Source organism: Sinohyriopsis cumingii, chromosome 15 (assembly GCF_028554795.1).
Source record: "Sinohyriopsis cumingii isolate HCF-2022 chromosome 15, ASM2855479v2, whole genome shotgun sequence".
Taxonomy (NCBI): domain Eukaryota; kingdom Metazoa; phylum Mollusca; class Bivalvia; order Unionida; family Unionidae; genus Sinohyriopsis; species Sinohyriopsis cumingii.
The window spans coordinates 93777613-93788304 of record NC_142975.1 but is presented as its reverse complement, the minus strand read 5'-3'; positions in this window follow the sequence as shown (position 1 = coordinate 93788304).

Below are 10692 nucleotides of genomic sequence, written 5' to 3'. Positions count from 1 at the left end.
CGAAATTCAAAATACGATAGGATATAACAAAGAAAATCAGCTTCTATACACTAGGGACATTATCGACTCCAAAGTGTATATAATAAAAATAACTGACTACATATACAACACTATTGATAGGAGAAGAAGAAGCATATGGCTAACATAATTAACAGTGACATAAGTCTGAACTCTGCGTCCCCACTTCTCCCCCACCCCAAACACACACACACACTCCTACCAACACCAGTCAATATTATCAGATTACAAGCACAAGCGGCGGGGAGCTTAGTTTCTTCGTTTCACATTACTGAGTCGATAACTTCCATCCACCATGTCCACCCTACTATGCACTAAATCAGCACCGTATACCTGATTACAATACACCAACCCCATCCCAACACCTGATATAAGCCATACAAGGATCATTAGGTCTATATTAAGCCGCATTCAAAGCGCCGGAATAGGAATACAGAAGAAAACCCAACACATGTATAGCATAAAGTCATAAGCGCAAACTCAAGAGTAATGCTATATAGTAAAAGCGTACCACAATGACCGCATCCTACTTATCTGACATTGCCTGCCCAAACACTCAGTAATGTATACAAAGAAAACAGAAGAGGGATGCCTCAAATACTAAAGGCCAACCTTATATGGGCCATCTCAAGAGAATCGTAAATTTTGAGCCTCCCACAACTGCAGTAAATCACTCTACAAATCCCAAACTTAAACTCTTCAACAAATTATTAAATTAAATCCAAACTCATAGAAAAAGACAAAACATGCTTCTTCCAAAATACAGTTTAAAAAAAGCACCGGAACGACACAGTAAAATATTAACAGACATGCATACAATCACACACGAATTATATCTATTAACTATTTATTTAATGTTTTTCTATATAAATTTCAGTGTACTGGAGATAACTCCGTTGAGTATACTCATGTAATTAAGTTACCTATCTTTGACCATGTCACGGACCCACAGACGTATTTACGATAAAATATCAGACTTGTAAACAAATAATTTTTTTTTGTGTTAGTTCTCCTTGTTATGTCAGGTGAGAACCCGTAATATTGAAGATAAATTCGATAAATTGTTTTTTTTTTTTTTAGTATTCTACGTTAAAAAATAAAATTAGTGTTTTTAAGAGAGATAGCTCCATTGAGTACACTCATGTAATTAAGTTACCTCCCATTGACTATGTCATGAATCCACAACGTTTCCTACATTATTTTTAGGTATATCCGATTTAATATAGAAATAAATACATTGTATAAAGTGTCCTGAAGTTTACGTGTTCAGAATTAAAATTCAGTTGCATAGAAAACATTCTTCGGTGATAACCGTTAATTGTTGTTGTTGTTGTTGTTTTGGGGCTTAACGCCATTTTTCAGCACACGATAGGCTATACATGGCGGCCCATATTAATGGTGGAGGAAGAACCCGGGAAAACCCCGGAAAGAACCACCGACCCACGAGAAGCTACTGGCAAGCTTTCTCACATACCCACATTGGCTGAATCCTAGACTCGAACCGCCGCAGACAGAGGTGAGATGGCAGTGATCCGTAACGGAGAGCGCTTTAGACCACTCGGCCACTCGGGGCCCCGATAACCGTTAATGGTTAACTATATAATAATTTTTGAATCATATATCTGTCAGATGCTTCCGTGGCTCATTGCTAGTGGTCTGGCGATCGAGTCCCATGACTGACAACTGTCGGTAGTTACGCATATTTGTGATTTTTATAATTAATTGGGGGCTGCGCTAAAGCCTTGAAACTCAACGGGAAAAAATCACCCTCCCACCACGTCACCAAGTTTTTGGATAAATGTTTTTTTTTTTTTTATCGATTTATATGATTTTGACTACCTAACTACATATGAGAATTAGCAAACTGATCGATAATACATGATTTTGACTACCTTACTACCCATCATAATTAACAAACTGATCGATTTACATGGTTTTGAGTATCAACTACCCCATCAATTTCTGAATAAATAAAACATTTCGGAATAAATACAATTTTTATGATCAAAGATCATTATGACAATATTCATTATGATTAAAGATCATAAGATCAGAAATCTTACGATAAAAGTCTACGATTTTACATACAGATTCACAATAAATTTGTCCCCACGCACGTCTATTAAGCGTCCTAGGTGGTCAGTGAGTTTAAAATTTATTCGTGATAATACACTATTATGACACAGTAGATAAAAATGATTAGTTGGTTCTTGCACGATCAAATCCCCAAAGGGGAACTTGTGTATTGAACATGTATAAGATATAACCCTGCTGAGCCTGATTTGACTTTCCAAGATCTATTTGATAGCTGCCATTGAGCACGTCACAAACTAGAATAACCGTGATTGTCGATGTTATATTGACTACTCCCGGAGATATATGGCGTGCACATCCGTATGGATCATTGTTGTACTGGAGAATAGTTGCTGGTGGTAGTGTTATTCTCCACTGAGTAAGTATTTCAGATAAAATATTTATCAATGATGTCGTTGACTGTGTTTTTTTACTTCGTCTGCTTTATACCTAGTCAATGACACATTAATCATTTCCATCTCTTGAAATCAATGATTTTTTTCTTTGTAAGTTCTGAATGAGTCATTTGATTAGTGAAAACTTTACTGAGAGAATATTTCTGTGATTCTTGGATTTTATATTCCAACATAAGCACTGCCTTATCATAACCAGTATGGAATATAAGTTATTTGAACTTGATTGCAATTAATAAAATTCAAACTATTGGGCTACAAACATGTTTAAATATAGATTAACATGATGCAGAAACCAAGGTACTTGTATATCTAATAATCTCTTATATACCCCATCGTTTATATATCAATAATGATCCTTTACTTCTTCCTCATTCATGCATACATATGAAGTCTCAGTACATTTTGTGTGTTATCATGTGCATAGTGTCACACAAGTTTTTCGTTACCAGCTTCATTTAAGTTACACATGTGATGTCTTCAAACAATATTTGTGTGTACCAGCTTCATGTAAATGATACAAGCGCATGATTTCACACAAGCTTTGTGTATACCAGTGCAATTAGTGATGTGAATCAGTCTGAATGTCATAGCTGATAATCAGTTTCACACAAACAATAATCGATTAAATTCAATAGCTGAGAGCAAAATTTTCGTTTTGTTTCTTATACAGCTATATTTTTGCTCTCTAGGTCAAAATTTAATAAATGAACATGAATGATTTCTTGTATCGATATACATACTTTTAACCAAATACAAATGCTACTTTTTACTGTTTTACATTATTTGTGAAGACAACTGCCAATGCTGATCACAATATTTTACATTTCAGTTGGAACAAAACAAAAAATGTTTATATATATGAACTCAACAACCACAAAATCAAAAATGCCTAATAATAGGTTAAGCTTCTGATGATTGATATGTTTCAAACATGACACTGACAATTGGAAAAAATCTGAACTACTGCGACACACATAAAAACATTTTTTTATGTACTGTTACACAAGATACATCCGCACACTAAACACATGATTTCATGAACATAAAATAGAAGGATTTTAAATTCTAGATATTGGAATTTCAAGAAAAAAAATTATTATGCAAAAACAGCAATTATTCTCTGAATGCAGTTATACTCGAGTCAGCTTCCAATCTGTACATAATATAATAAAAAAGATTATATATATATATATATATATATATATATATATATATATATATATATATATATATATATATATATATATACTCAACCTGCAGGACATTTTCAAGATTGACAGAATTCAGTCAATGTGGTATTACCTCCCTCTATTTTAAATGTATTCATTATATACCACCTTCATGTAAGTCATACACGTGCATAGTTTCACACAAGGTATGTGTGTATTAGCTTCATGAAATGTGTACATGTGCATAGTTTCACACAAATTTTGTGTGTGCACCAGTTCCGTGAAAGTAATGCATGCGCATGGTTTCACAAATATTGTGTGGGCGCAGTTTAAAAAGAACATGCTTGTAACAATTAACATTTAAAATAACTGTTCAATGGCTTTAGTTATTTAAAAGCCAGATATATAAATGTATTTCCATCAAAAGCACAATTTGCCTTTAAGAAGCCAACAATAAACATGCTATCTACATCAGAAAATGTACAGCTGAATAATACTTTATTTACTTAATCAGGACCTGAATATTAAAGTCATACATGTTTAGTCATTGTTATCAACTAATTTGTTTATTATGATCAATAGTCAGACCATCGCTATGTGCCATATAAGCAATAAATGTGCACGGATTCACAGACGTTTTGCGTACCAACCTAATGCAAGTAAAAACCTGAATGGTTTCACCCAAGTTCTGTGTGTACCAGCTTCATGTATTTCATATATGTGCATGGTTTTCCACAAGTTCTGTGTACCAGCTTCATGCAAGTTAAGTTATATTATACACGTGCAGAGTTTCACACAGGTTCTGTGTATCAGCTTCATGTATGTCATATATGTGCATTGTTTTCCACAAGTTATGTGTGTACCAGCTGCATACAAGTTATTCATGTGCATGGTTTCACACAATTTATGTGTGTACCAGCTTCATGCAAATCATACATGTGCATAGTTTCACACAAGCTTTGTGTATACCAGAGTCATACAAGTTCATGGTTTTCCACACGTTATATGTATACTAGTTCATGTAAGTCATCCGGTATAAAGGTACCAATTGCGCAAGTCCAGGTGGGCGGAGCTTAAGGTGTATGGAACATTGTATTCAGAATTAAAGAACAACACTAGCTGTGATTGGTGCATTATGTAAGAGTTGTACTTTCTGTTTGGCTTAAAAAAAGGTTGAGCCTCTTGGCAACTGTGAGTTTGTGTTAATTTCTATCTAGATCACATTTTGTATTTTTTATGATTTTTTTAAAATATGGTACACATGGCTGAAAATGTGCTTGTTGTGACTAGATAACTCTTACCCCTGTCTAGTTCCAGTAGAGTTATCTCTCTTAAATGCAATGGAGTACCTGGTTATGTCATTGTCAAATTGACAATCTAGCATTGTTCTATATGACAGTGTGTGACATGCATGCCCAAGTAGGACAGAAAGTATATTTATTTCACAAAGCATTAGCATTGAGGTATATGGAAAAACATTTGGTACCGTGATACCATACATGTGCATGGTTTTCCACAAGTTATGTCCAGCTTCATGTAAGTGATACATGTGCATAATTTCACATAAGCTTTGTGTGTACCAGCTTCATGTAAGTTATACACGTTCATAGTTTCACACAAGCTTTGTCAGGTCGCAATTTAAAAAAGAATGTACTTGTAATAATTAACATTTAAATTAACTGTTCAATGGATTTAGTTACTTAAAAACCAGACATATATAAATGTATTTCCATCAAAAGTGGACATCAAAATCACAATTTACCTTTAGGAAGCTAACAATAAGCATAGTATCTACATCAGCAAGCGTATAGCTTAATAGTACTTCATTTACTTAATCATTTTGTTTTTTGGTTTTTTTTGGGCACTAGACAGATCCCCACCCCCCTCCTCCTAGCCAAAGCTATAAATGGTTTTTGTGTGTTTTGTAATCCCCCAGGATATGTTGCTTGTTGTTTAAAGTTAATTTGAAAGAACTTTTATGTTATTTAGAAATTTGGAATGGGGTATTTTTAGAGGTCCCTAATGTGTCTATAGGGTTGTTCATCCGAGAGCGATTTCAATTATCCTCTACGAATTCCTTCCCTAGTAATTTAGTTGACCTTGCTAGGGTCGCCTATGTCCCGTGTGTGCTATGTGTGTGTGCTATATGTTATGATGCTATTTTGTTTTCATGTTGGGACAGCATACTGTGCCAAATTTATTGCAAATCCAGTTGTCTTATCTGCTCCCGTGTTTATATATACATCGGGAGTATTCATACAATTTTGAATTTCGGCGGCGAGCGTTATTTAATGTGTTAATTTTAAACCATATGGGTTTATAAGAGTGCATTAAGGATGATCACTCCCGCATATAAAGATTTGATGAGACTGTGTCCGAGGTGGGGTTCACACTTTCTATTATTATTGTATGTCTCCCATCTCGGGCAGGTCTATCTTTAATTAATTTGAGTCCAAAATTCCGAAATATTTATAGACAGTACACCCTTTCGGGATTTGCACAGACAAGAGCCGTGTGATTGTTAGTAATATAAGGGGAAGGAAGTAGGGGCCTATATGTACTGAAAGTGGTCTAGGCGGGTTACATAGATAGAAATATACTATTGTTATAGTTATGTCCATTTCATGAGGGTTCCTTTTCCAGACTCTTTTATGGGCCTGTTCACTTCTCGTAGCGCCGTGAGTAGTGAATAGGGCAACCTTACGTACAATGGAAATTAGCATTACAGAGACCCCTGGGCCACTTTACGTACAATGAAATTTAACATGGCGAAAAATCGCATACCACTTTACGTACAAGGGGAATTAACATGGGAATAAATTGTGGGTCATTTTACGTACAAGGGGAATATTACATGGGATTTTTTTTTTTAAATTTTTAAGAAAAGGGTAGGCAATTGAAAAGTCATTCTCTTTTCGAGAAATATGGCTGGCCCTGAAAAGGGCCTTTGGGTTTTTCTTCTTCTTCTTCTAACTTCTTAACTTCTTCCACCATCCTCTTATTTTGTCCATCATTCCTTTCTTCTTCTTCATTTCTGTTTCCGGCATCCAGTTCGGGTGAACCATGGCCCGGAACTTCTCTTGGATTTTCATCCAGTTTGCGTTTAGTTTTTCTAGTTCTTCCTTTTTTTTTTCTATTTTCTTCTTCTTTTCTTTCCTTTGACCACTTTTCTTTGATCTTCTTGACCTCTTCGGTCAGCACATTCCTCATTACTTCTTCCGCTTTCTTAAGTTTGTCTAACCCCTACTTCGCGAAACACCAATCTGTCCATTCTACAATGTCTTCTAGAAAGCAATTTGCACTCGTCACATGAACTATCGCTTCTTTTAACTTACCCACTTTCACATATGGTGGGTTAATTAAACCTCTGATTCTCTTCTCCTCATCCTCTATCATTTCTTTTACAATATTTACGGATAAGTGGAGGCTGGTTACTTGTCTTGAGACGAAGTCTTTTGTCACTGCATACCTCCATTCCTGTTCAACCCTTTCTGCTACACTCAATCCATCCACCATCCAATACCAACTTCCCATAAGATCGTTGTATAAAGCTGAAGCTGCTGGCATCTTCTTGTTTGCTTATTCCGTAGAATGGGCTCCAATGGCCAACACTGTTAGTTTTATACTGAAAGCGCGGACGTGATGGAAAACATCCCCCTAAAAAACATAAAATTGTTAGTTAGTTAGTTGGATTATAGTGGTTTTCGTTCTTTTGAACATGTACCACTTTTTTATTCACGCACTGCGTGATTTTTAATTACTCCTGGGGGAAGGAAAAGGAGCCTCATCCCCCAGGCTTTTATGTACTCAAAGAGTACTTTTTAATTTAGCCACTCAGGTGTAGGACTAACTAGTCCTTAACAACCTGACTGAAAGGCTAATAGACATGAGTGGGAATAGTCACACCACACACTCGTGTTTCTTATTTGGATTGAAATGCCCCAGGTGTCAAACCAAGCAGTATGTGACTCCCGCCACGATTGGTCGGCAGCGATGAGGTCACATTAGGACACCCGGTCTTGTGGCATTGACGAAGTGGCCCGCTTTTTTGATATCATCAATTGCCTTTCCCAGTCCGATATTCCGGTAGACAGAGCCTTCCTTTTTTCCACTCTGTTTAGGTGGTGCAGGTTCATCAGCTTCATCGCCGCTGGATGATGATACTTCCAGGGCCGCTGCCAGCGTGGAAGTTTCAAATTTTTCAGTGTCGTCTGCCAACATTGCCTGGATTTGGCTGAGTATGTTAGTAGAAATAGCTGTGGAAGCTTGATTTAAAAGTTCAGCCAGATGTTGTTTAAGAGACAAGGAGACGGTTAGGAGTATTTTTTTTTTTTTTTTTTTTTATTCATCAATTCCTTATTTATTTTGATTCCCTATCTTATTGGTTTGGAATGAAAACTTGTTTTTATGGTTGTTTGTATGTTATTATGGAGTCCTGTTTTAATTAATTCCTATTTTCCTATTTTAATTTTTTGTGGCCTTAATTGGTTTTTATTATTCGGGGTATGAACGGCTGTGTCAGTTTGTGAACCTACGAGACCTATCAGGCCGTCATAATTCCCAAACAGTGATTTTGTAATATTCGTCCTTAACTGGTTTTTATTATTCGGGCTATGAACGGCTGTGTCAGTCTGTGAACCCACGAGACCGAGCCGGCCGTCATAATTCCCAAACAGTGATTTGTTATATTTTTAACTGGTCTTTGATTTACTTTCTTAGATTTTTTTGAGTAGATTGGATTCGTGTATAAAACTTATGATATTTTTGAATGTTAGATTAATATTGGGGTTTGTGTTCATCAAGAATTCTGGGTATGTTGTAGGGGATCAAATTTTATGCTGCTTAACTTTAAACTTAGCCCTTTCTTTTTCAAGTGTATGGCAGTTGTTAAAAATATGCTCTATGTCTTCTGGGACCCTGCAGTGGTAGCAGTTAGGGTTATGTGGTTGTGGTCCTCTTACCTAGATCATGACCAAACAACGCGCGGACGTGAAGGAAAACATCCCCACTTTTTCTCATATCATATAATAAAACCCAAACTATACTCTCCACATACGCTAAGAAACAATAAAGAAACTACTATTCACACAAACTTACTTGAGCATTTACAAACACAAACACACAAACACATACACTCTCACTATGAATAAAGAGTTAGTGTTTATATTCACACTACTCTACCTACACACATTGGCAAATTGATGGTTATTTCTTTTCTAGAGTATTGGGTAGCCCTTAAAAGGGCTTTTTTTTTAAACTCCAGATGCACCTATCTAATGATGGCACCTTCCTGGCCTGGCGCCACACACGCATCTTATTCCCCAGTCTCCTTTCACCTTTCTTCTGGGGAGCGCAGAGGGAGCATGATTCGCTTCAACACCCCAATCCTCTGTCTCGGGAATATTGTACGACATCCTCTCTCCTATTTTCTTTTCCTCCTCTTCCCTCTGTCTTCTCTCCTCCTCTTCCTTCTTTATTCTTTCCTCTTCTACTATAGCCTCCGCGGCCAGTTCATTTAACAGGCGCCTGACATATTCCAGATGTATCTGGAGTTCAAGAAGTTTGCTTATTCTGCTATTCATTTTTGGTGTTGATCAATCAACAAGGGTAGCTAGACTGCCGAACGAGTTTCAATTTATAGTGAAAGCGCGGACGTGAAGGAAAACATTCCCTAAAAAGATAAAATTGATCTTACCTAGATCATGACCAAAAAATACAACAACGCGCGGACCTAAAAGAAACACTCACTCACTTTTTTATGGTACCCATTACTATTTTAAAATTTTTTATAACTCACTTCAATAGACTATCCACATACGCAAAGAAATCCAATCTAACCCCAAATCTACACCTCTAACAGCCAAAAAACAAACAAACATCATTTTAATCTACTATCCATACCAACGTACGTGAGCACTTACAAACACACAAACACACAAACACATACCCTCACATTTTTTAAAAAAGAGTTAGTGTTTATATTCACACTACTCTACCTACACACATTGGCACATTTATCGTTATTTCTTTTCTAGAGTATTGGGTAGCCCTGAAAAGGGCTGTTTTGTTTGTTTGCTATGGCAATCTTTTTAGTTTATAAGAATGCGATGTCCTCTGAGGATAGACTTTCTGGCGATAGGTCTGCTTCTTCGGAAAGAGAAGAAGAACTCTTTGGTGTCGATACGACAATCGACAAAGCCTCTGTCAGCTTCAGGTTGCTGCTGCTGTTGTTGTTGCTGCTGTTGCTGCTGTCTCTGAAGTCTGTACTTCTCTGTCCATTCTTCTTTTTCCCTGTTCATTTCTTCTCTGAAGAGCTCTTCTATCAGGTCTTCAGTGACTTTTAACATTCTCACATTCTCTATTTCTTCTGGCTTCGGTATCAGACTGTGTCCGACCCTATGCAAATTCACGTAGGCTTCGTTGAGCTTAGCTAGTTTGGAGCACATCTTCTTAGGAGGATGAGTCGACAATGGATGGTTAGACTGGAAACAACCCCGGTTCTTAAAGTCAAAGCGCGGACGTGAAGGAAAACATCCCCCACACGGTTTTCGAGCCGTAACGTTCAATGAGTGACATGAGAGGGATAGTAAGAAGTGAAAGAGCATCAATCCAACATTCTTCTAGCTAAACAAAAGACAAAGTCATTTTTTCAAAACACAACATTTTTTATTCAAAAATCACTTAACACTAAACAACAACTCTAACATTTTTAACAATAATCCAACAATATAACATCAAACAATTGTTTCAAATCACTAACATTTTTTTCAATTTACAGTCTACTTTAAACAGGGCTGACAACGTTGTGATTTCCACTGTTGGAAGTCATTAGGCCATTGATGGACACTACGTTTCCTAGCTTGAGACAAAAGATAAGCATAATGGTCACAAAACCATCGATCTACTTTCACATCGTTTCTAGAAGAAGAACGAGGATGAAAATGAGTCACTAAATGTTCTAAGGAATAGCCTAGGCTGCGATGATGCAGAAAATACACACAGTACTGTCCACACAC